This window comes from Lissotriton vulgaris, chromosome 5 (genome assembly GCF_964263255.1).
Source record: "Lissotriton vulgaris chromosome 5, aLisVul1.2, whole genome shotgun sequence".
Taxonomy (NCBI): domain Eukaryota; kingdom Metazoa; phylum Chordata; class Amphibia; order Caudata; family Salamandridae; genus Lissotriton; species Lissotriton vulgaris.
In genome coordinates this window covers 68,841,646-68,867,427 of record NC_141693.1, presented here as the reverse complement: position 1 = coordinate 68,867,427, position 25,782 = coordinate 68,841,646, and positions in this window count along the sequence as shown.

Below are 25,782 nucleotides of genomic sequence, written 5' to 3'. Positions count from 1 at the left end.
TTTGAAGCACGTTGTAAAACTGGCTTTTGGTAATAAAGGGAAAAGGACAGAACATTGTAACGACAGCACAAGTTTGCATGGCGACTTAAAAGTGAGCAATTATTTATGGTCCCATATTGCCATCTCGTGGGCAATATTGGAAACTACATCCAAACTGCACACTAATTTCATTATATGCATAAAAACACAGTACATTATCTAGCTACGATTACAATTAGGGTGACCAGATTTTGAAAATCAAAAACCGGGACAGGCTAGAAATAAAGTTTTTTAGTCTTACTTCTATGTCTGGTCTGGCCTGGCCTGGCCTGTCCCGGTTTATGCGCAGCCTTGCAAATGTGTTTTTACATACATACATGCATACATATTCGTGCGTGCGTATATCTATCTATACTACTATTATAAAGAGAGAACTGTGGGTTATATGTACAAGGGGGTTTATCTCCGCTTTTTGGCTTTAAAAGCCAAGAAAGCGGAGATAAAATTATCTCCCTATTACCAAGCTGTCGCTAACACCAGTTAGCGACAGCTAATAGGAGATAGCGACCATCTTGGGCCCCGCTTTGCATGTCAGAGATATTTATCACTAATGGCATGCAACGTGGGCATGCCAAGATGTTAGAGACTGGAAACAGTCGCTAACATCGCTATCTCCTATTATCAACTTTTGGAGATTTTCGCGCTAAGCGCGAATATCTCCAAAAGCTAACACCTGCCCAGGAGCAGTTCTTAGCCATGTTATCCAATGGGAGGTGGATAACATGGCTAAGAGCATTAGCATGACTTTTCAGCGATATTCATGCATTTCGGCCGATTTTTATCGCTTAGGAGATAAGCCTTGATAATAGCAAGGTTCCTAAGCGATAAAATAGGCGATGCTTAGCGATAAAAAAATTGTCTCTAACCATACTTAGCGATAAATATCGCTATCTATACTACTATTATAAAGAGAGAACTGTGTTCTTTGAGCCAGGTAAACTCGAAAAGTACACCACCAATCCAAACACCCAAGACATATTTGAAAACCTCTGGGCAAGCAGAAGGACATAGGCTATATAAAAATAAAAAGTATACGTTGTTTAAAAAATTTTGAAATAAAAAGAAAGTAGTGCCTTGCAAGTAGCGCCGGCCGCGACGTCTGCGTGATGACATCGGGAGCGCGGGGAGGAGCGGCATTCAGGAGCAACAGGAAGAGCGGAGGACATGAGCGCGGGGAGGAGCGGCGAGCGGCGGTCAAGCGGTGAGGAGCAGCGAGAAGCGGAGGAGCAGTTGAGCGGTAAAATCAGCAGCGTGGGGAGGAGCTGCGGGTGAGGTAAGTGAAGCAGCCATCAAGGGACGGGCGGGAGCCATGAGTGCACACAAGCCCAAAATGCTGCCACCAGCCCCCTTCTGCCCCGGGCAACGCCGGCGGGTGAGGTAAGTGAAGCAGCCAAGAGGGACGGGCGGAGGGACAGGCAGGAGCCATGAGTGCACGTAAGCCTGAAATGCTGCCCCCAGCCCCCTTCTGCCCCAGGCAACGCTGGGGCGGGCTGCTAGTGATCTATATCACTGCTAAATAAAGCCAAAAACTCTGCCATAACACTGACCTGTCCGGTAAAATACTGGCAGGCGACAACCCCACCAGGGCTGTGTAAAGGGAAGGATTACTTGTTTGTTGGCAGGTGACAACCCTGTAAAGATCTGGTTTTTTCAATAAGGACAGTACTCTTGTAATTAGGGTGTAAGGGTTTAATACTTATGTTGCACTGCACACAGAGCGCCGAGCGTGCTGCCTTATACGCTGCTCCAGCGCCTGACTGATCGCGCTGAGGGCCGCGCCATCACAAGATGGCCGCCGTTCACGTTACGTCATCCCGCAGCGTGAACAACTAGATGGGCGACTCTACATATCTCCCCCTTTTTGTCCAAACAAGTAACACAGTCTATATTGGGTTCAGTGTCCATCCCCCATATCATAGTCCCGGAACCTGGAGGGTCTCACCACCAATCGCCCACCTCTCGTACACCTTACCAGGGTGGACGTCGCTCCCTTCTCCTCCAGTGTCATGGACTCTGCCTCTTTACCTTTATGAATATTCGATCTCTCACTGTCCACAGGCTCTCTTCCCTCTCGTCTTAATATCTTTGCTCGTGGAGTTTCTCCACCTTCTTGTTCCAACCCCGGTTCCGTGCCTTCCATGTCTCCTTCCTGATTGTCTGTTCCATTCTCTAATGTGCTCTGATCCGTCATTTCTGGTTCTCGCCCCCTCCGGCGCCCATTGCACTATCTTGTTGCATCGAGCCATGCGATCCTGGGACCACACATTCCCATCACTCAACCTTGCTGCTCGGCCAAAGACCTCTTTGACTTGCAGCGGTCTGCTGTGTTTACTGTCTCCTTTACGCTGCAGTGTCGCCAGTTTGACTCTCACCCATTCTCCTTCTTCCAGGAGCGTGTCCCTTACATTCCTTTTCTTATTGTAGTGTTCTGAATATATCCTTTGAGCCTTTTCCAAATTTGCCTTAACTACCGCCGGAGACCACTTGCTGGTTACCGTCTTCTCTTTCCACGCCAGATTGTCCTTAGTAAACGGGTCTCTTCCCCTCAGAATCTGGAAAGGACTGTACCTCGTTCCAGTGGGGGTGATGCGATACGCCCAAATCATGTGTAGCAGTTCCTTTTCCCAGTCCTTTCCCATCATGATGGCTGCTTGAATGGAACCCATTAGGACTCTGTTGAATCGTTCTACTTGTCCATTTCCTGCAGGATGATATATGGACGTGTGTTTGGAACATACTCCATTCCTTTCCATGTATTTTAGCCACTTGTCTGAAGTAAATTGCGGGCCATTGTCACTTAATATGGATTTGAGGATGCCTTCTCTGAGGAAGGTAGCCGTAAGGAACTTTAGTATGGTGTCCGTGTCCATCTTTTCATTGACATATACTTCTGGCCATTTAGAGTATCTATCTACCAGGACACCTAGATATTTCAGGGTCCCTTGCTCATCCAGAATAGGTCCCAATATATCAATGGAGAGTTCTTCCCAAGGATTCCTCGGTGTGTTCAATTTTCCTATGGACAGCCTTAATGGTGTCATCGTCTTATCGGCTGGTTGACATTGGTTACACTCCCTTACGTGTCGTTCCGTTTGTGTGTCCTTGCCAAGCCACCAGTAACCCTGTTTGGCCCTCAGTTTGGTCTTTCCTATTCCTAGATTGCCCTCGTGCAATATTGCTAATAGTCTCGGGATGAGCCCTTCTGAGGGTACCACCTTGTCGCCTCGGTACATAAAGACTCCTTTGTCGTCGAGCGAGAGCTCCTCCCTCACTTCAAAGTATCTCCTCATGTCTCCACTCAGATGCTTTTTTTCCGGGCATTCTCCAGTGATGTATCCCTTCACCTTGTGGATGCTCCTGTCTGCCTGATATGCATCTTTCCATTCTTGGTTGCTTATCACCTTCTCTGGGTCTTCCATCAAAGCCACCATTTCGTCCCCTTCTTCCTTCTTTTCTTCCGCGATTTCCATGGCTGCCGCCCTGCTCAAATAGTCAGCGACCTTGTTTCTGCTGCCCGGGATGTATTCTACATCATAACGATACTCCAACAGCTTTAGAGTCATTTTTGCTATTCTCGGAGTGGCACTCGCATGCCCACTGGACGTGAGAACCCGAACCAGTGGCTTGTGGTCCGTCATGAGCTGGAACCTTGTGCCCCATAGGAACTGGCGAAATCTTCCCAGGGCCCATACTACTGCCAGCTTCTCCTTTTCAATAACACTGAACTTCTTCTCCGTGTCTGTCAGGGCCCTGGTCGCAAAACTAAGAGTCTCCATCGTTCCGCCTCCTCTGTCTTGCATGAGGACCGCACCGAGTCCCTTGTCACTGGCATCTGTTGTTACCACTGTTCGTCCCTGTGGATCGTACCCTTGGAGAGGAATAGCTTGGACTACATCCTTCTTGACACCTTCAAACTCCCTCTGAGTCTCTTCTGTCCATGCAAATGCTGTTTTCTCTCTCGTCAGCTGCCTCATGTGGTGGGTCTTGGAAGCAAAATGCTGTATGAATTTGCTATAATACTCAGCCATGCCTAGGAAGGACCTCACCTCCTCCTTGCTAGCAGTCTCTGGAGCATCGCAGATTGCTTTTACGATCTCCTTCTTTGGCGTGTTCCCTAGTTCGCCAATTTCGTGCCCCAGGTAGGTGACAGATGCCATGCCTAGGTGGCATTTCTCCCATTCTGCTGTCAGCCCCTTGTTTTCCAGCACCCTCAGTACCTTGGCCAACTTGTCGTGGTCCAGTTGATCACCTCCCATGACCAAAATGTCGTCTTGGAAGTATTGGACCCCTTCCATGTCCTTGAAGAGACGATGCTTAAGTTTCTGAAAGACCGCCGCTGCAGATGCTAACCAAAGGGCATCCGGCAGAATTGGTAACACCCAAAGGGGGTGATGAACGATGTCAGCCTCCTACTCTCAGGGTGTAACGCAATCTGGTGGTACGCCGACGTCAAGTCGACGGTGGAGTACCATTTCTTTTCTTTGGTCTTCGCTAGCATTTCCTCCATACGGGGCAACGGGAACTTCTCCACTACGATATTTTTGTTTAGTTCGCGCAGGTCCACACACAGCCGGACCTTGCCGTTTGGTTTCATCACCACCACGAGGGGGGCCAGCCACTCCGCACATGTGATGGGTTCAATAATGCCATTCCTTTCCAGATCACGCTACTCGCCGCTTCCCTCACTGCTATCGGCACATTCCTCACTTTGTGTGACACCGGTGTGGCATCCATCTTGAGGATAATCTTGTGCGAAATTTTTTCCAATTTCCCGACCCTTCCCCCGAATACCTTGGGGAAGTCTCTCTTCCATTTGTCCATGTCTGGCCATGTTTCTGGTTCCGTCATTAGTACTTGCACTGCTCCGCCAAGGTCCAACTTGATGCCTAAGTCTCCTTGGTCCATCCAGCCTAATACTGACGGGCCTTTCTCCATCCGTACAGTTTGCAGTCTGCACTGCGTCCTCTGAATTCGAATGTCAATGGTTGAAAACCTGCTATGGGGATGCGGTTTCCCAGGTATGTGACCGGTCTGATGTCTGAGGGTTCCAAATGCGGGCCTAAATGGGGCATGAATTTCTCTGTCCATACTGCCCTCTGTACCAATGTATATGGCGACCCCGAGTCCGCCACAATGCTTATCATCACGCCACCTATCAGCATGCCCAGCACCGGTTTGTTCGATCTCCTGGCGCCCACACTCAGAACTTGCTCCTCGATGCATAGTACTTCATCCTCTTCCACTTGGTATCTTCCTTCACCGTCTTCCTGGTCCATGTCGACGAATTTCACCTTGTTGCGGGCCATTTATTTCCGACATACCTTTTCATAATGGCCCATCACTCCACAGAACATGCACTTAGCCCGGAAGGCCGGGTATCTTTTGTCATTCGCTTCGTGGGCCCAACTGCCGCACCGGTAACATGAACTCTTGCTTCCTTTCATCTGCTTCCCCGGCGGTCCCGGCTTTCCTTGCCATTTGTTGGGTCCTTTGTAAGTCGTACCAGTGTTCCTGTTCCTACCTTTGGGCTCTTCCTCCTCTATTCTGTTGACCATGGGCTTTGCTACCATTTCTGTTTTCGCTTCTTCCGCACATTGTCGGGCTAATTCCTCCTTCTTCACCAACGCGATCGCCTCTTTCAACGTGGTATCACCGGATGACCATAGTTTGTCCTGGACTGATTTCATAGTTGTGTGCATTACTATTTGGTCTTTGATGAAATTATCGTGGAGTGCTCCAAACTGACACGTTGGCGCCAACTTTTTTAACTCCGCCACATACTCATCGATAGATTCGCCTTGTTCTTGCTTCCGCTGTTTGAAGTTGTATCGGTCTATCGACACACAAACCGCCGGTCGGTAATGTTCGTCAAGTTCTTCTAGGGCGTGGGCATACACATCGTCGTCCCCTGTTTGTCTCTGTTTGGGTACTAGGTTCTTGAATACTCTGATCCCCTCCGGGCGTAAGTTATGTAGTAAGATCCTTCTTTTTCTGACACTCGTGAATGCCTCTTCGTTCTCGTCCTCCAGGACTTCAATGTAATTCGAGATTTACTCCTTCCAGTCTTCTGACGTCATTAGGGGCTCTCCCGATTTAGGTAGGAATGGAACCGGTGCCGTCGCCGAGGATGACTGAGCGCACATGGCTTCCCGCCACTTTGGTGTAACACTCTGGCTCTTTGGGCTGCTAGGTGCACTGCTCTCTTCTCCTTCACCTGGCTGGGGCTGGGCCTCTCCCTCGTCACCACTATCTGTGACCCCTGGTTCCACCAGTGCTGCTGTTCAGCCAGTTACTCCTACAGGGTGTGACTCCAGTGCTGCCCTTCTGGCACGTGGTAGGCCTAGGCGGTGCCCCTCGTACCTCAGTTCCTCGGAGTGTTCCTGGAGGTACAGGTTGCAGCTGCTTCTGCCACACTCTCTGTGCTTTCCTTTTTCTCCTGTGGTACTGCTTGTGGTGCAGGCCTCTCTGTCTTCTGCTTGTCCTGTGGGTGGATGGCCCAGGGTCCGTTTTTTTTGTGACTCCGTTTTTTTTTTCTTCTGATCTCACCTCGTCGCCACTGTAAAGATCTCGTTTTTTCAATAAGGACAGTACTCTTGTAATTAGTGAGTAAGGGTTTAATACTTATGTTGCACTGCACATAGAGCGCCGAGCATGCTGCCTAGACGCTGCTCTGGCGCCCGACTGATCGCGCTCAGGGCCGCCCGATCACAAGATGGCCGCCGTTCACGCTACGTCATCGCGCAGCGTGAACAACTAGAGCGGCGACTCTACAAACCCCACCAGGGCTGGGTAAAGGGAAGGATTACTTGTTGTTTGTTGCAGAGTTTTATATACCGCGAATCAGGTATCAGAGCGCTTTACATAGCACCAGTTACGTTACATGAGGACGGACACACATTCATTTTAGGCATGGGGAGATTAAGTGATTTGCCCAGAATCACAGGAGGTTTTGGCATCTTTACCGAGACTCGAACCCAGATCCCCAGGTATGAGGTTGAGCGCCCTAGCCGTTGTTTTGTGAGTAAGGCAAGGTTGTACTGTTGCCTGCGATTACCTGTTCTCTGTGTGTGGGAAGCTTGCACTACTGCTACCCTGATGTACCTGTTCTGTGTGTGAGAGAAGTTTGAACCTCTGATGCCTCCGCTGTACCTGTGTTCTCTGTTTGAAGGATGCTCGCTGCTGCCTGCGCTGTACCTCTTGAGTTTGTGGGGGAAGCTTGCACTACTGCTACACTGATGTACAGGGGCGGCTGGTGAGATTTTAAATTGGTAGGGCGTAAAACCTGTGTGGGTGAGCATGTAAGCAGAGCAAGGCCGAGCTTCAGAAACATAACTTTTCTTGTAGATAGAATTCGATTTCTATCTACAAGAATAGTTATGTTTCTGCACTTCAAAGAGTGTTAATTTTTATATAGTGGGAACGAGAGGGACCCGAGCATAATAGCGCGTCTGGCTTTACATGCGCGCGCCAGTCAGAGGATGAGCACAGCTTCTGAATTTGGAGAGGGTGCCCGGAGCCGGTGTGCGACATGTAGTGTGCACTGACCCTTGACCCATGACTACACCCCGATGCGGCTGCCTGTGAATCACCCACTTTGTAGCCAGCCATTCGTTTATGATAAAATAAATAAAATGTTCTCTTACCTTGCATATGCGTTCCAAGAAAGCGCAGCACACAAATAAACAGGTTTCTTTCCTAGTCCAGAGCCTCAGCCTGTCGACTGATGCTTCCCCCTATCAGGTCTCAGAATATAGCTGGGTCTCAATCGTTTAATCAGCTTTATGCTGACTTCTTATTGGGCCTGGGGCGATGTTACGAAAAACGCGTCAGCGCCCGAGCACACTCCAATGTTTAGGCATGCTGCACTGCTTGGAGCATGCGCTGCATGTCTATGGAGTTGTGAATGTGTGAGAAGGCTGAAATGAAATACACCCTTCACGCATGCACAATTCATAGATAGAGCCCTGCAAATTACCTCTCCCCTTTACTGCAGACATGCACGATTTGCATGTTAGCAGCAGAGGACATCAAAGGGACAATTTTATCAATCAGTAATGTGGGTTGACTTTGTTTTCGGACGATCGAAGCTTCAAAGAGCAGCTTCTCTTTCTGTCCGTAGTACTAGTGGGGCGCCGCCCTTGCGCCCTCTATGCACCAGCCGCCACTGCGTACCTGTTCTGTGTGTGTGAGAAGCCTGCACTACTGCTACTGTGATGTACCTGGTGTGTGTGTGTGAGGGATGCTTGCAGTGCTGATGTTGCCGCTGTACCTGTTCTCTGTTTGAAGGATGCATGCAGCGCTGTTGTCTGTGCTGTACCTCTTGAGTGTGTGAGGGAAGCTTACACTACTGCTATTGTGATGTACCTGGTGTGTGTGTAAGAGGGACGCTTGCATTATCTACCCCAATGTTCCTGTTCTGTGTGTGAGCGAAGTCTGCACTACTGCTACTGTGATGTTTCTGTTCTGTGTGTGAGAGAAGTTTGCACCTCTGATGCCTCCGCTGTACGTGTTCTCTGTGTGAAGGATGCTCGCTGCTGTTTGTGCTGCACCTCTTCTATGTGAGTAAAGCTTGCACTGCTGTTGTCTGTGCTGCACCTCTTCTGTGTGAGTAAAGGTTGCGCTGCTGTTGCTTGTGCCAGAAACCGGTCCCCGGTAGCTTGTCTCCTTTCTGGTGGTGAGTTGGCTTGGTAGTTTAGTCTGCCCTGTTCCCATGATGCACTGGGCCAGGGACAGACTGATTTGCATATAGCCAGGTTCTGAGCTGGGATGGTGCAGTGAGATAAATAACGGTGATGGATCAAGCCCTGATCTTTGGACTGGGTAAGAGTGGTCTTCTTAATTCAGACACTCTGTTCATCACCACCCCCTTTTCTGAATCGTTTTTGGCCACTATAGGTGTGGCAGGGTATACTCAGACATGAGTCCCTTTCTCACTGCACCGTCAGGATTCAAGCAAGCCGGGCCGAAGAAGGCTGAATTGCCAGAAACCGGTCCCCGGTAGCTCGTCTCCTTTCTGGTGGTGAATTGGCTTGGTAGTTTAGTCTGCCCTGTTCCCATGATGCACTGGGCCAGGGACAGACTGATTTGCATATAGCCAGGTTCTGAGCTGGGATGGTGCAGTGAGATAAATAACGGTGATGGATCAAGCCCTGATCTTTGGACTGGGTAAGAGTGGTCTGCTTAATTCAGACACTCTGTTCATCACCAACCCCTTTTCTGAATCGTTTTTTGGCCACTATAGGTGTGGCAGGGTATACTCAGACATGAGTCCCTTTCTCACTGCACCATCAAGATTCAAGCAAGCCGGGCCGAAGAAGGCTGAAATGCCAGAAACCGGTCCCCGGTAGCTTGTCTCCTTTCTGGTGGTGAATTGGCTTGGTAGTTTAGTCTGCCCTGTTCCCATGATGCACTGGGCCAGGGACAGACTGATTTGCATATAGCCAGGTTCTGATCTGGGATGGTGCATTGAGATAAATAACGGTGATGGATCAAGCCCTGATCTTTGGACTGGGTAAGAGTGGTCTGCTTAATTCAGACACTCTGTTCATCACCAACCCCTTTTCTGAATCGTTTTTGGCCACTATAGGTGTGGCAGGGTATACTCAGACATGAGTCCCTTTCTCACTGCACCATCAAGATTCAAGCAAGCTGGGCCGAAGAAGGCTGAAATGCCAGAAACCGGTCCCCGGTAGCTTGTCTCCTTTCTGTTGGTGAATTGGCTTGGTAGTTTAGTCTGCCCTGTTCCCATGATGCACTGGGCCAGGGACAGACTGATTTGCATATAGCCAGGTTCTGAGCTGGGATGGTGCAGTGAGATAAATAACGGTGATGGATCAAGCCCTGATCTTTGGACTGGGTAAGAGTGGTCTGCTTAATTCAGACACTCTGTTCATCACCAACCCCTTTTCTGAATCGTTTTTGGCCACTATAGGTGTGGCAGGGTATACTCAGACATGAGTCCCTTTCTCACTGCACCATCAAGATTCAAGCAAGCTGGGCCGAAGAAGGCTGAAATGCCAGAAACCGGTCCCCGGTAGCTTGTCTCCTTTCTGTTGGTGAATTGGCTTGGTAGTTTAGTCTGCCCTGTTCCCATGATGCACTGGGCCAGGGACAGACTGATTTGCATATAGCCAGGTTCTGAGCTGGGATGGTGCAGTGAGATAAATAACGGTGATGTATCAAGCCCTGATCTTTGGACTGGGTAAGAGTGGTCTGCTTAATTCAGACACTCTGTTCATCACCACCCCCTTTTCTGAATCGTTTTTTGGCCACTATAGGTGTGGCAGGGTATACTCAGACATGAGTCCCTTTCTCACTGCACCATCAGGATTCAAGCAAGCCGGGCCGAAGAAGGCTGAAATGCCAGAAACCGGTCCCCGGTAGCTTGTCTCCTTTCTGGCGGTGAATTGGCTTGGTAGTTTAGTCTGCCCTGTTCCCATGATGCACTGGGCCAGGGACAGACTGATTTGCATATAGCCAGGTTCTGAGCTGGGATGGTGCAGTGAGATAAATAACGGTGATGGATCAAGCCCTGATCTTTGGACTGGGTAAGAGTGGTCTGCTTAATTCAGACACTCTGTTCATCACCACCCCCTTTTCTGAATCGCTGTTGCTTGTGCTGCATCTTTTCTGTGTGTGTAAAGCGTGCACTGCTGTTGATGTGCTGCACCTCAAATGTGTGAGGGAAGCATAAGCTGCTGTTTTCTGTGCCTCCCCTGTTCCGTGAGTGAGGGAAGCTTGTGCTGCTGGTGCCTGTGCTGCACCTGTTATGTGTGAGGGGACTCTGGAGCTGCTGTTACCTGTGCTGTACCAGTTATAACACAATACAGGTATTTGTACAGAACACTTTCACCCCTAGAGGCATCAAGGTGCTGAATAACAGAAATGTATTGTCATCCAACTTATTGGTACTCATTGGACCTAAGAAGGATGAAAGTCTGATTTGACCCACTGGAATTTGAACCTGTTGCAATGAAGTCAAACACAAGTTTCTCGAGTGGGTGCATTAGTCCACTGAGCCACTAACCAGTGGTTCCTAATCTGTGCGCCGCTGCTCCCTAGTGCGCCATCAAAACTAGCCAGGGGAGCCACGCACCAAGCATGTCAATGCATTTAATGTTGAAAGGTTTGATGGCTTCCTTTAAACTAATTAGACTTAAACACTTGATGTCGATGATTTGTAAGTGACATGCCTAAAGCTGTAAACGTTGTGCTTAATTGATGGCATGTTGAGGAAAATGACCTCCATATTTCAGTGGTCAGCACTTTCCAACACTTCCAAAGTAGGCAGAAAATGCCTGATTTATTTAGTTAGACTAGGTGATAGTTTAATTTTTAATCAAATGCATTTTACACCAATGCAAGTTATCAGGAAAATAAAGTTGTCTAGTCTCTCAAACACACTAAGTAAGATTAAGTATTGGCTTGTGTATTGAACCATAGGTACTTACAGTACACATTTGTTCCAGTAAACACACATTCCCAGACAGGCCTGCTTTCAGAAGTGCACCATGTAAAGACGGTGGCACCGTATGCCTAGGAACATAATTAACAAGATTTCCTGGTATGGTTGGATAGCTTACATGTTAAGGATGGACGCAAATGTATTTGCGTCTGTCTAGCATGTACAGAACAGAAGTTACACGACATACATGGAACATGGGTGCATGGGGATAGGGTGCGAGTGGGGGACACATTGGCTACCTGAAAATTTCTATTACCTCATTCCCTCCTTGGACCCTACTACACCCTTTAGGACATATCTATATTCATGAGACCATCTATCTGTTCGTAAAGCATCATTTGTTCATCTTTCTTTATTTGGGAACGGGAACGTGTACTTGGATGGGGAATACAAGCTGTGGCGCACAAGCCGCAAATCGCTGGCCCACATTGCAGACAGAGACAACAACTGAATACTATGACCAATATTATTCCTAGGATCGACAACAATTTCCATCCCCAAGCAGATACTACACTCCAGAACCAACCGGACCAAGTCCAGGAGCCTGGATTCTGGTGTATCAGGTGAGCTATTTCATGAAGCCGAGTTATGGCCTTATACACGGATGGCGCGTTATTCGGAATAAACACGCAACAACTGGATCCGATGACTCTACAAGCCCCGCCCCTATCGGCCAGGATGACGTCAAGGACAAGGCGGTTCTGAAGAACAACAAGTCTCATAGCAGACTGCTCTTCTGTTAAGTTACCTAGGGCAGAAGTAGTTTCATTCACTACTGCTTCAAGGATTCTAGTCAATTTGCGTATAAGTTTACTATTGGAGACAGTGCCTAAATAAGGGAAGAATCCCTTATTGAAGTCTGTGTATTGTTCCCATGTGGTTTCAGTCTGATCGACTATTGGGAGATCTCTCTTTTGTCTAACGTGAATAAGGCGGGAATTCCTGTGATAGTCAGATGGGGCTAGAAAAACAGGTGGCAATAGGAACGCAATATAGCACGTCCCATCCCAATCCAATGGCAGACGTACATAAGCTGTCTGACCACATATGAAATAAGAATGGCGGGAGGCTCTGAAAGTAGACTTTCCTTTATCACTGAATTCGACAACAGTATCACAATCACTGTGTCCTAGATGTACTGAACCATTCTTTCTGACGCATAATTCACCTTTTACTGGTAAAACTGTAATAGACGGCAAGTGCAAATTATTCTCAGACTGCACGTTCAGGATCATGAGGTTAAGTGTAAAATTACCTAATCCATACACTTCATTTTCTAGATCGGTCCCTGTCCTTTGGGGAAGACCTTCCTGGTCTGGGAAACATATTCTATTCATGACTGTATTCAGGTTCCCCCATATCCAATTGCCTTGGGAAACCTGGGACTTACTATCTAGGGAAGACATTAAAGTAAACCATGCACCACAGGAACCGTTATGTGTAAACGGATAAGGAAAGAGGGGCAGAGCTCCCTTGTAGTTCTGATAGGGAGGGAGTCGGCCACATATCCAGCAATTAGTGGCATTGCTGGTTTGGTGAGAATGGTGTAGCATACGGATGAATGTATTGTTGCGCATCGCTAAACGATAAGAAAGCTCATGTGGGGGCAGTTCTCTAAACGTGTGCTCTGCAGTGTCATTAGTAGAAAAAGAATGTGCAATAGGAAAGAACATATGTAACATCCAACTCGTGCAGATTATCGTAAGACTCAGAAAAAACATAATAAGTAATGTTAGAACACAACGGCTTCGGAGATTTTTACAATATTTTTGTTTCTTGATCTCCTGTCTATCTCTCTCACTAGAGGGTCTATCTTATACATGTCAGGAACCTGTCTAACCGCTTCACCCAGGAGGGGACTTAAACAATTAAACTGTCTGACTTACTAGACCTCAACTTCATACGATACTCCTCTTGGGGAGTTTTCTCTAGCAGGGGGAGTTTAGAATCAGTCTCTGGAAGTGGGCAGTCCTTAAAGGGAGAGTCTGGCAATAGTCCGTGAATTTTTTTAACATGGCTCGAATGCAGCCATCCTTTCCTCCCCTCCACTTTAACTGCAGTCCTTGTAGATAACAAAACCAATTTCGGCTGCTTCCATCTGGGTTCCAGCGGACTCTTCCGACCGAAGTTCCTCACGAGGATCAGGTCTCCTGGGCGGACTTCATGTGGCTTTACTTGGGTGTTGTCCCGAAAGGCAGCCGCGACCTGTGAACGACAAGATTGTAGTGCAGACATCAATGCAGCCAAGTAATCCGTCAGCATAGAACTGTCAACATCTGTGATTTTACGGGGCATAGGCGTCCCCCACATATTAGGAGGCCTTCCAAAGACCACCTCATACGGGGATAGCCCTGTCCTAGAATGAGCTACCATTCGCATGTAAAAGAGTGCAACTGGCAAGGCAACTATCCAATCTACACCTTTCTCGGCACATATTTTGGCTAGGCGTGTTTTCAGGGTCTGATTATGTCTCTCAACGAGACCTGCGGCTTCAGGATGTCGGACACAATGGAACTTCCACTGGTAACCTAACAGGAGTGACACCTGCTTCATGAGCTCGGACGAGAATGGCTGTCCATTATCAGAGTACACGACACGGGGCAAACCGTACCGCGGGAAAAACTCACGTACCAACTGTTTGGCAGTGGTTACAGCAGTGTAATCGGGGACTGGATATGCTTCTGTCCATCGGGAAAGAGCACATTCGACTACGAGGACATACTTAAATCCTCGACATCGGTCCATCTGGATATAATCCATCTGGAGTACTTCAAAAGGATGGTCAGGAGGATGAAATCCACCCTGTTCCACCCTGTAAAATTACCTAATCCATACACTTCATTTTCTAGATCGGTCCCTGTCCTTTGGGGAAGACCTTCCTGGTCTGGGAAACATATTCTATTCATGACTGTATTCAGGTTCCCCCATATCCAATTGCCTTGGGAAACCTGGGACTTACTATCTAGGGAAGACATTAAAGTAAACCATGCACCACAGGAACCGTTATGTGTAAACGGATAAGGAAAGAGGGGCAGAGCTCCCTTGTAGTTCTGATAGGGAGGGAGTCGGCCACATATCCAGCAATTAGTGGCATTGCCGGTTTGGTGAGAATGGTGTAGCATACGGATGAATGTATTGTTGCGCATCGTTAAACGATAAGAAAGCTCATGTGGGGGCAGTTCTCTAAACGTGTGCTCTGCAGTGTCATTAGTAGAAAAAGAATGTGCAATAGGAAAGAACATATGTAACATCCAACTCGTGCAGATTATCGTAAGACTCAGAAAAACATAATAAGTAATGTTAGAACACAACGGCTTCGGAGATTTTTACAATATTTTTGTTTCTTGATCTCCTGTCTATCTCTCTCACTAGTGGGGTCTATCTTATACATGTCAGGAACCTGTCTAACCGCTTCACCCAGAAGGGGACTTAAACAATTAAACTGTCTGACTTACTAGACCTCAACTTCATACGATACTCCTCTTGGGGAGTTTTCTCTAGCAGGGGGAGTTTAGAATCAGTCTCTGGAAGTGGGCAGTCCTTAAAGGGAGAGTCTGGCAATAGTCCGTGAATTTTTTTAACATGGCTCGAATGCAGCCATCCTTTCCTCCCCTCCACTTTAACTGCAGTCCTTGTAGATAACAAAACCAATTTCGGCTGCTTCCATCTGGGTTCCAGCGGACTCTTCCGATCAAAGTTCCTCACGAGGATCAGGTCTCCTGGGCGGACTTCATGTGGCTTTACTTGGGTGTTGTCCGGAAAGGCAGCCGCGACCTGTGAACGACAAGATTGTAGTGCAGACATCAATGCAGCCAAGTAATCCGTCAGCATAGAACTATCAACATCTGTGATTTTACGGGGCATAGGCGTCCCCCACATATTAGGAGGCCTTCCAAAGACCACCTCATACGGGGATAGCCCTGTCCTAGAATGAGCTACCATTCGCATGTAAAAGAGTGCAACTGGCAAGGCAACTATCCAATCTACACCTTTCTCGGCACATATTTTGGCTAGGCGTGTTTTCAGGGTCTGATTATGTCTCTCAACGAGACCTGCGGCTTCAGGATGTCGGACACAATGGAACTTCCACTGGTAACCTAACAGGAGTGACACCTGCTTCATGAGCTCGGACGAGAATGGCTGTCCATTATCAGAGTACACGACACGGGGCAAACCGTACCGCGGGAAAAACTCACGTACCAGCTGTTTGGCAGTGGTTACAGCAGTGTAATCGGGGACTGGATATGCTTCTGTCCATCGGGAAAGAGCACATACGACTACGAGGACATACTTAAATCCTCGACATCGGTCCATCTGGATATAATCCATCTGGAGTACTTCAAAAGGATGGTCAGGAGGATGAAATCCACCCTGTTCCACGGGGACACCTTTTCCTGGATTGAACTGACAACAGATCATGCAAGTACGCACTTTCTGTTTTGCGGCTGCTCGTAAATGTTTGTTGTACCAAAGATTCTGTAAACTGTCTAACATGGCTTTCTCTCCTAAGTGTGCAGGACTATGTGCTGTGTTAATTATGACTTGAACCATAGAGTCGGGGAGGAACCATGTGGCTCGTCCCTTCGTCATCCATCCCTGATCTGTCTGGATCCCTCCTTGTTCAGTCCACTTCTTGATTTCGTCTGGTGTGGCATGTGTCTGTATGTCGAGTATATCTAGAATGGGATCCTTAACTGTCAGGCAATGTGTCGGTGTAGGCGTGTCCATCTTTGTCATGTTAGCCGGAAAGTCTGTCTGAGCTGTGAATTTGGCTGTACGATCGGCCAGGTCATTACCCTGGGAAATAGTGTCGGTGACTTTAGTATGTGCTTTGCACTTCATGATGGCTATGGCTGTAGGCAAATGTATAGCTTCTAACAGAGCTTGAATAAGGGGACCATGCTGGATCTTGGTACCGTGAGAAGTTAAAAAACCTCTCTCTTCCCAAAGAACTCCGAAGTCGTGAACGACTCCGAATGCATACTGTGAATCTGTGTATATGTTAACTTTCTTGTTCTTGGCTATTATACAGGCTTGGGTCAGAGCAATGAGCTCTGCAGCTTGAGCAGATAATGTGTCAATACGATGTGTTTCTATGACTTCAGTTTCAGTGGTCACTGCATAGGCGGCCACTAACTCTCCTGTACTTGTTCTCATACATGAACCATCCACATAAAATGTTAGGTCTGGGTTGGTCAATGCAATATCTGTCAAGTCTTGTCAGGGCTTCGTCACTGTATTAATGACTTCAACACAGTCATGTGGTACTGGATCTGGGGTACCCGAGGGTAACAATGTGGCAGGGTTAAGTATGTTGCAGCGTCTGATTTCAATGTGTGGCTGGAACAGTGTCAATTCATAGCCTGTCAGTCGTGCTATGGTCAAGTGTTGAGTCTGTGTACGGTTCAGAAGTACTTCTACGGAATGTGGAACCTGTACTGTCAAAGGATGTCCTAATACTATTGAATCGCTTTGTCTGATAGCTAGAGCTGTTGCTGCAACTGATTTCAAGCACGCAGGCAGAGCCTGGGCTACTGGATCCAATGTACTAGAAAAATAAGCACAAGGCTTGTGGTGTCCTGCTTGATCTTGTGTGAGAACGGACAACGCTGTGCCATCGCGTTCAGTAACAAAAAGTGTAAAAGGTTTGCTGTAACATGGTGTCGCTAAAACTGGTGCTTGACATAAAGCTTTCTTCAAGTCATTAAAAGCTTGTGTATGTTCCTGAGTCCAAGGGAGGACAGTCGAAGTCGCTGCCTCCTGTGTTGTCAACTGTATAAGTGGCTTGGCTAGAAATGCATACTGGGGAATCCATTGTCTGCAGTACGAAGTGAGGCCAATAAAGGCCCGTACTTCCTTTTGTGTCTTGGGTTGTGGCAGATGTGCAATTAACTGGATACGATCTGGTGTCAACTGTCTACCCCTCTTGGACAGCAAGTGCCCAAGGTACACCACTTGCTGGGCACAGAATTGGAGCTTCGAAGGGGATACTTTGTGCCCCTTTTCGGCAAGGAAATACAAGACTGTCAGTGACGCGCGCTCGCAGTCACGTTCGGTCCGTGCTGTGATCAGTAGATCATCGACATACTGTAGTAGAGCAGTGTCAGTAGGCATGTGAATACTGTCTAGTTGTCTTTTCAGTGCTTGGCTGTAAATACTTGGACTTTCCGTGAACCCTTGAGGTGCACGTGCAAATTTAAAGCTTCGGCCATTTAAACAGAATCCGAATAAGTATTGGCTGTCAGGATGAATGGGGATGCTAAAGAAGGCGTTCTTGAGGTCAATTACAGTAAAGAACGCGGCTTCGGAATCAATGGCAGTCAATAGGGATGAAATGTCTGGAACCACTGGATACTGTGGTACAATGCATTTGTTCAGCTCTCGAAGATCGATCACCAAACGATAAACTGGAGGTGCATTTGGGTCAGTTCGTTTAAGAATCGGGATGATTGGAGAATTACATACATTGGAGTCAGTTTCTACAACCACTCCTTGGGCAATTAGTTCATCAATAATTTTCAGTAAGGCTGCTACAGCCTCGGGGGGCAATTTGTATTGTCGGATTCGGGGCAGTACAACACCTTGCTTGAGTGTAACACGATAAGGAGTAATATGCATACAACCTACATCAGTTGGACCTTGCGCCCATAAATGCTGTGGAACATCTTTTAGTCTGACATCAAAATCTCTCAATACATAATGGCCCTTGAAATCACGAAGGAATAATCTCACTCCTTCCGGGGAACAACATATAACAGCTCCTAGAGCTTTCAGTGTTTTAATACCAAGTAAGTTTTCAGGACACGATTTTGTAAGCAATAAATCTGTAGTACGGGACAATGGACCAACTGCAAGGGAAACAGGCTGCGATACTTCGTTAACAATAGGCTATCCTGAAAAACCAAGGGAAACATTCTGTGAGCCTGAGAGGGGTGCCCCTGGGACCTCGTCATGACTGATGGTAGTTCTGCTCGCCCCCGTGTCAATCAAAAATTTTCTGTCTTTCCCTAATACCTGACTATGTACATAGGGACCATCTTGATCTACAGGAACCTCGATAAGGGGCAAGCCAACCTCCCTCTCTAGGCTGTTTCATGTGTACTGCTGATAATCTGGATACTCGGATTGTGCATACTGATACATTTGCTGTGTGACGTGTTGTGTTGCGGCAATGGGTTGAGGTTGGGGTACAGCTACCGTCTGTTGCTGTGCATTCTGTGGAGGTTGCGGGTTCTGTTGAATAGTCTGTTGAACATATTCTGGTCTAGGCTGACGTGGTCTTTCTTTCGTTTTACCTGTAGCAATATTGTGTCTGAGAACGGCACAATCACTTATAAAGTGACCTGGCTGCTTGCAATAATTGCAATTCCCTTTAACAGGACCTATAGGATAACTAGTCTGTGTGTTCTGCGTGTTACCCCTCTTCTGACCGTCTGCTGGAACAGACTGGGCAACTAGTACTTTCATTTTAGTGTCTTTCATACGTCTCTGTTCATGATCGTGTTCCTCTCTAATTCTATTCTGGTGGTACTGTAACATTTGTAACATTTGGGAAGGCGTGTTAGCTTGCCATGTACTTTCGACTTTCAATACTCTGTTCTTAACCTGGGGTAAGGAATTCTCAACTAATTTGGTCACGAAAAGATGTGGGAATGACTCGCTACTTGTTTTCAGGCCACTATTAATAATAAAACATTTCTCGAATCTTGAATAAAAATCACTAGTGTCTTCGTCTTGTTTCTGTTTGCAGGCTGAGATTGCATCCCAATCTTCCTTTTTAACTGTCAATAATCTAGGCAAAACCTGTACTAACAATCCTGGCAATGCTTTAGTTTTGTCCCCAAGACCTAAACCTGGGGTACGTCCCTTTTCTTCGTCTTCTAATTCAGTCCAAACAATCTTTTTATCTCCCACCTCCCATTCCTTTTCCTTCAGATTTTCGTAAATCCCTGCTGGCAACAATACTTTTAACATTTTAAGAATGTCAGAATACGTGTAATCGCCCATAAGTAACATGTCTTTTAATTCACGGTGGAAGCCTGCAGGATCTTTATCGTGACAAGGTACAATTTTCTTCATTTCCAATAATTCCATTTTAGTCAAAGGAGTATACACAAATACGCGTTCAAGCGTATCATCTGGCTTTCGGATTGGATGTACTTCTCGTAAAGGATTCTGTCTATCTAGGTGATATGGTTGTCTTACTGGGGGTGGAACGGAAACAAGACGTGGAGTCAGGAAAGTTTTATATTTATGACGTTGTTCTAGAATGATATCAATTAAATCGGTACCTAGACCTCTCCATCTTCTCAGGAGTAAGTCTTGCAATAGATTATACAATGGACCTGGATCAGATTGTTGGTTTTCATACTGTGTAATGAGATGTTGGGTCATGTATATACCAGCTAGTCGCTGTTCTTCTGGAGAAAGACTTAAAAACGTTTGCACTACTAAATCATCTTTATATATACTGTCATCCCCGGCCCACTGGACTGCTGACCGGGCTAGTTCCTGATCACGTAAGGTAGTGAGTTCATGATAACCTATTCTTTCTTTCAGTATTTTATCAGTGACTTGGAATATATGTTCAAGGGAACATTGCTCTGGTATCGGGGAAAGGTAACGTTTCTTGTTTTCTGGACGAATGGGTCTGTCGAAAGGTCTATCAAGAGAATACTGTTTAGGGAGTTTTACTCTACCTACGTACGCTATTCTATCCTCTGTCTCTGCTGTAGTCTCTGCTTCTACCTCCTCCTCCTCCGAGGAGTCATTCTTGTCTGACTCGGCTTCTTTTTCGGCTTTCTGTCTGGTATGTATCACTACTATTTCTTTACGGATCTTTCTGGACATAGCATCTATACAATTCTGTTTATCATGTTTACCTTCTGCAATATTTTGACTCCATTTTGTCAGTACATTCATCTCTTCCTTAACAACACCTGTCTGATCTTGTTCCCTTATCAAACAATTAATCAAGAATCGTAATAGTAAACCTTGTGTCTCAACTTTCTGATATGCCATGGCTTCACGAACACATTCTGGCCTCTCCCCTGTTCTAATAAAATGATATATGTTGTCTAGATGTTCTGGCATTTCTGGTAATAACATCAGATAATCTGTAACACGTCGTAGACGCAACGAGGCTAACATCATGTCTCCTGTCTTGCCAGGTACTGGATCATATCTACAATCCGTAAGATACTGTTTAAGTTTTTCATGGGGCATCGCTTTCGGAGTACGCTGTGTAGCTAATTCTCTCATTGTCATTCGATGTAACTGTGGCGGGGTGTGAAAGTGACCTCCTGAAGCACCTCCTGAAGCAGAACCATGAGCATGACCTGACGTCATGGCGTGTGGGAAAGGTACATGTAACAGGGACGACTGACTCTGAGTCGCATCTGTAGCAAAAGGGTTAAGAGGACCAATAGTAGGGGGACCAGTAGCAGCAGCAGTAGAAGGGGAAGTGACAGCAGGTGCGGGAAGTGAGTCTCGGCGTGGGGGGGTCGTGGCTTGATCAGCCGGAATATGCTGTGGCAGATTATTAGCAGGTTGTACGGGTACATTGGTATATGCGGGAGCTACATTATCTAAATAGGAGGAAAGGAAAATGTCTGCTGCGGTCTTATTGTGACGTACTTTAGTCGGAACCTATGGAGGTGGCAAGTTACGGGGTACTTCCGGGGTCGCTTTGGGCAGGCCCTCGGCAAGAACTGGATACATGCCTGTAGTGAGTGCATTTCGTTGGCGATCTAATTGTTCTGATCTGACCTGTTCTCCTTCTTCTAATAACTCTTTTTCTCTAGCTTTTTCGGATTCTTCTCTACTTTTCTCGGCTTTTCTGATTGCTTTTTCTGTTCTTCTATGCGATTCTTTGCGCTACAATTCTATGGAATCTTTCTGAGATTGTCTGGCTTTCTTTTTCCATAACGCTTCTTCTACTCTCATGATGCATTCGGCATCCCATGTCCCTGAGACAGGCCATCTAAACTTCTCTTCCAGTGTCTTGGTGTAGTCCACCCATAAATCTAAATACAACACAGCATCTAAGCCATGTTTATGGTACATAAAATATCCTGGTGTGTCCTTAGGCGGGACAGGAACTGCTTCTACAAGTATCCCTTTCCTAGTACCTATCTGACGTAACTTTGAAAACAGCGTCATTTCTGGAATGATTCGGAGGTGAATACAATAACCACAGTAATAAACAGTAAACAATCACTCATACCACAACATCAAAACACATTAAAATGACTGGAATTACCTGGAACACAGAAAACACAGAGAAAGTCTCGGGATAAAACTGAATAACTAGATGCACTGCTAAAACAGTACAGACCGGTCTCATAAAGAGACACGTCGGACCGTATCCACCTAAGTGAACACGTCAGGACCAGAATTGTGTACCCAACTCTGTCTTTACCGAGCACAAATCAATGAACCCGTCTAGATGCGTTCCCAACAACGGTACTCACCGGGAAGCAAGAAACTGAAGGCCTCGGAAACCGGACTGGACTCTGGACTGGACAGGACTGGACTGCTACGACATCGGACTGGCACACATCACGCTACCCCGCTTGCGCTTCGGAGCTTCGGAACAGGTGGGCCTCCGGACACCTCGGACCTTGCTCTCTCGACTAGGGCTCTGGTCGGGATCCTCCGCATTCCTCACCGCCTCGTCTGGACGCCGGACCGCAGTCTCCGTCTCCCTCGTGGACCCGAGGGAAGATAGCGGGAAACCCCGCAAACGTGCACGGTTTCCGTCGGGGTTGTAGAAGGGGTCGAAAGCCGCGTGACTTCACCGGCGAGTGGGGAAGGGGGGGTTCCTGTTCGGGCGCCAAATTATGTGGTAAATAAATTTACCTAATCATTTTTTCCGCATAATTATCATTACAAGACAGCTCATTCAAATGAGAGGCAGAGTCCGTGGTATCTGAGTCATACGGGCTTTAATGGACAATGAACCTCGAGGTTGGATATCATGTTCCGTCACCACTAGGGTTCGGGAAGGGACAGTCAACGTTTTATTAACATTACACATTATATATAGTAAAACCTTACAATTAAATCCAATACAGTAGGCGTAACAGGTGAAAAGAGCGAGATAAGAACACATGTGCGTAAGAGGAGGCGTGAAAAAGAGGCGTACACATGGGCGTGCACTGTACATGTCAGAGAAACGTCACAAGAATCGTCACATGTGGGTGGATGCATAGAGAAAAGTTGCAGAATCAGCAGAAACCCTTAACCCGGATGCGCGCGCAACTAGCATGACGTGAAACTGGGGGCTTTGACTTTAGCACTAGTGGAGGAGACTGGTGTCTGGAGTGTCAGGGCAACCTGTACCTATAACATATCTAGTATCTTATGTTTGGAGGATGTAGTGTCTGAAGTAAAAGGTCTCTCGGGCAGGGGCCATCCCATACTGAAAGCTAGTGCGTGCATACGTGTCTGGGTGCAACGTGCGGAGCCATGGGCCTACCATGGTAACGGAGCCAGTAAATCACTTGCAAGGAGGACAGAAGAGGCCGGGCCCTTTGCTCTGCAGCCGGGAATATGTTTAACTATTTCACTAGACTGGAATGTGTTTTCGAGGAGGATGAACTGGTAATTTGAAGGCAAAACATGAATTTGGCAGGCAGTCCAGGCCGAGCCGGGCACCGCTGCGCTGGCAGGAAGTAAGGCAGAGGTCAGGGATGCGTACAGCTTTCGGAGACAGGAGAGATGAGGCAGAGAGGCCTCGTTTAAGGGCCTAGCTCGACTGGGCCAGGAAACATGGAGAAAACGTGTGCGAATTTCAGAAGTGCACCATGTAAAGACGGTGGCACCGTATGCCTAGGAACATAATTAACAAGATTTCCTGGTATGGTTGGATAGCTTACATGTTAAGGATGGACGCAAATGTATTTGCGTCTGTCTAGCATGTACAGAACAGAAGGTACACGACATACATGGAACATGGGTGCATGGGGATAGGGTGCGAGTGGGGGACACATTGGCTACCTGAAAATTTCTATTACCTCACCATGTGTACAGGGAAGGAAAACACAATATACAGCATAATGCCAACATTTGGAAGCCAGAAAGAGGGGTGTTTAAAAACAAACCGTAGGAATTTATTTGGCTTGCATTGAATTGGAGGCAATTATATGGAGGAAAAGTAAAGTGCACAAAACAGAAAGTCATGTTATAAATGAATAGAAATGATTTTGTATGAACTTTTCTTTAAGTATAACACCCGGCCCTTTGCAGACTGTTCAAAAATGGACAATGACCAGTAAGTTTCTCTTTCAAAGGTGGCAAGTTGTGGAAGCCAGTGTCAATGAAGGGGCCTTTGAATTTCCAATTACTCCCCAATACCCCACCATCTCAGGCCTGGACAGTGTGAAAATCATCAGTGATGGGCTGTTACTGGGCAATTATATTTGCCCAAAAGGAACTCACAGACACAAGAAGGGAGGGCTTTTGCAGATCAGTTGGCCCCACAAGAAACTTAAAGAGGGTGTAGCCTGCCGGCCCCTCCCTTAGTTTCCCCACCATCGTCAGCACATTCACAGCTGCTGGAATTATGCATTTGACACCCCTCTCAATGACACACCTGCAATGGGAGGGAGGAGGTAGAGGTCGTGGGTGGGGAGGCCAGGACTGGATAAGGGTGCAGTGGACTCTGCAGCATTGTCCGTTCATCCTTGTCTAGAGGGAGGAGAGCAGTGCAGCATCACACACCAGCCAGGTGAGTGGACCTGCCCTCCGCCATGTTTCTGCTAGTTGTTCTGTATTTCATATAATGCAGTGGCTGCTACAGATTTTTTTTTTCGGGATTGATGTTTACTTGGGCTATTGGTGCCAAATCAGACCCCCAACTTGGCTCTTCCCTCACCTCTGCTTGAACCCAAGGTATATAAATAGAACGCTCTGTAATGGAACATAGGACACCTGATTACAGGGAGTCACCAGGTAACCTTATTTAAGCTTTCTGAATCACGTTAAACCTGGCACTGTCAAGCAACACCAGAGCCCGTTGATGTATGTTAATAATACAGCAAAACCAAAGGGGATGCTGGACGGAGTGTTGAAAATTGCAAACACTCACCCCAGTCAACTGATGTGGGTTTAATCCATCATCGTTCTTTTGCTCACTCCGTCACCCTAGTTCAGACCTGGCCATATGCAAATCAGTCTGACCCTGTGCCTCATGGGAACAGTCCAGCCCGAACTGCCAAGCCATGTCTTCCCTGGACCGGAAACAAACATCCTGGGAACGGTTTTGGGTTCATAACCCTTATCAGCCAGGCTATCTTGAATCCAATGGCAAAGTGAGCAAAGGACCCACGTCTGGGCATAATATACTACAGTACTACAGGAATTCCAAGTGCTGATCCCAGGCAAAGTTTTAGAAGATCAGACTTGGACCTATGCGGCTGACTTGTGGGGTTTAGAGAATCGCACTTCTGGGATTCTCCTGCTACCTCAACGTTCCCGTCAAAAATAGCCTCAAAGAAACACACTGGGAAATGGTTGCATATACAGAATTTAGGTGCCATGACCACTCCTCACTCTTGGGGCTCTTTCTACAGATAAAACCAAGCCAGAGTCTCGAGCCCTACTGGGACATTATTAAAAAGCCTATGGACCGGAAACTCTACTTCCAATTTAGATCAGGCTCATTACCCCTGAAGTGTTTTTCATCCAAATGGTCTTCCACCGGGGACAGCAAATGACACGTATGCGCCACAAACACAGAATCATATTTGCATGTGCTCTTTGCCTGCCCTGCATACGCTGGCCCGCGGAAAGCATGGCTGGCTCAGATCTGCAAGAAACTGGGCACAAGATCACACAACATAGCCCTGGTAATTCTTTGTTTTGATTCAGCACCTAGGCACGCAATACCAGTGCCAACATTTTTTAGGTGGATGTGGCACATACGTTGCAACCAAATCAGGGCGGGTAAATGACCATGATGAAATCTTGTAATACTGTGTACCTGCTGTGGGCATATTAGGACATATTACGTCTCTCAAGGTGCCTTAGACTGTTTTGCACTTGATGCTTTTAAACATTGCCTTGTCATGTATGATATAATGATAGCTGTGATTGTTTATTTGCACAAATGGTTTAACCCAAATGTTTTCACCCTAATTTTAACTCTTGTATCTTTTTTTTGGTTGACATTTTTATCTGTAATGCGTTTATGACTTGCATAGTAGAATAAAGCTTCTTTGAAGATGATGATGACTTGGAAAAGTCCTTTTGGGCAGGTGTGTTCTGTTCCTAGGATC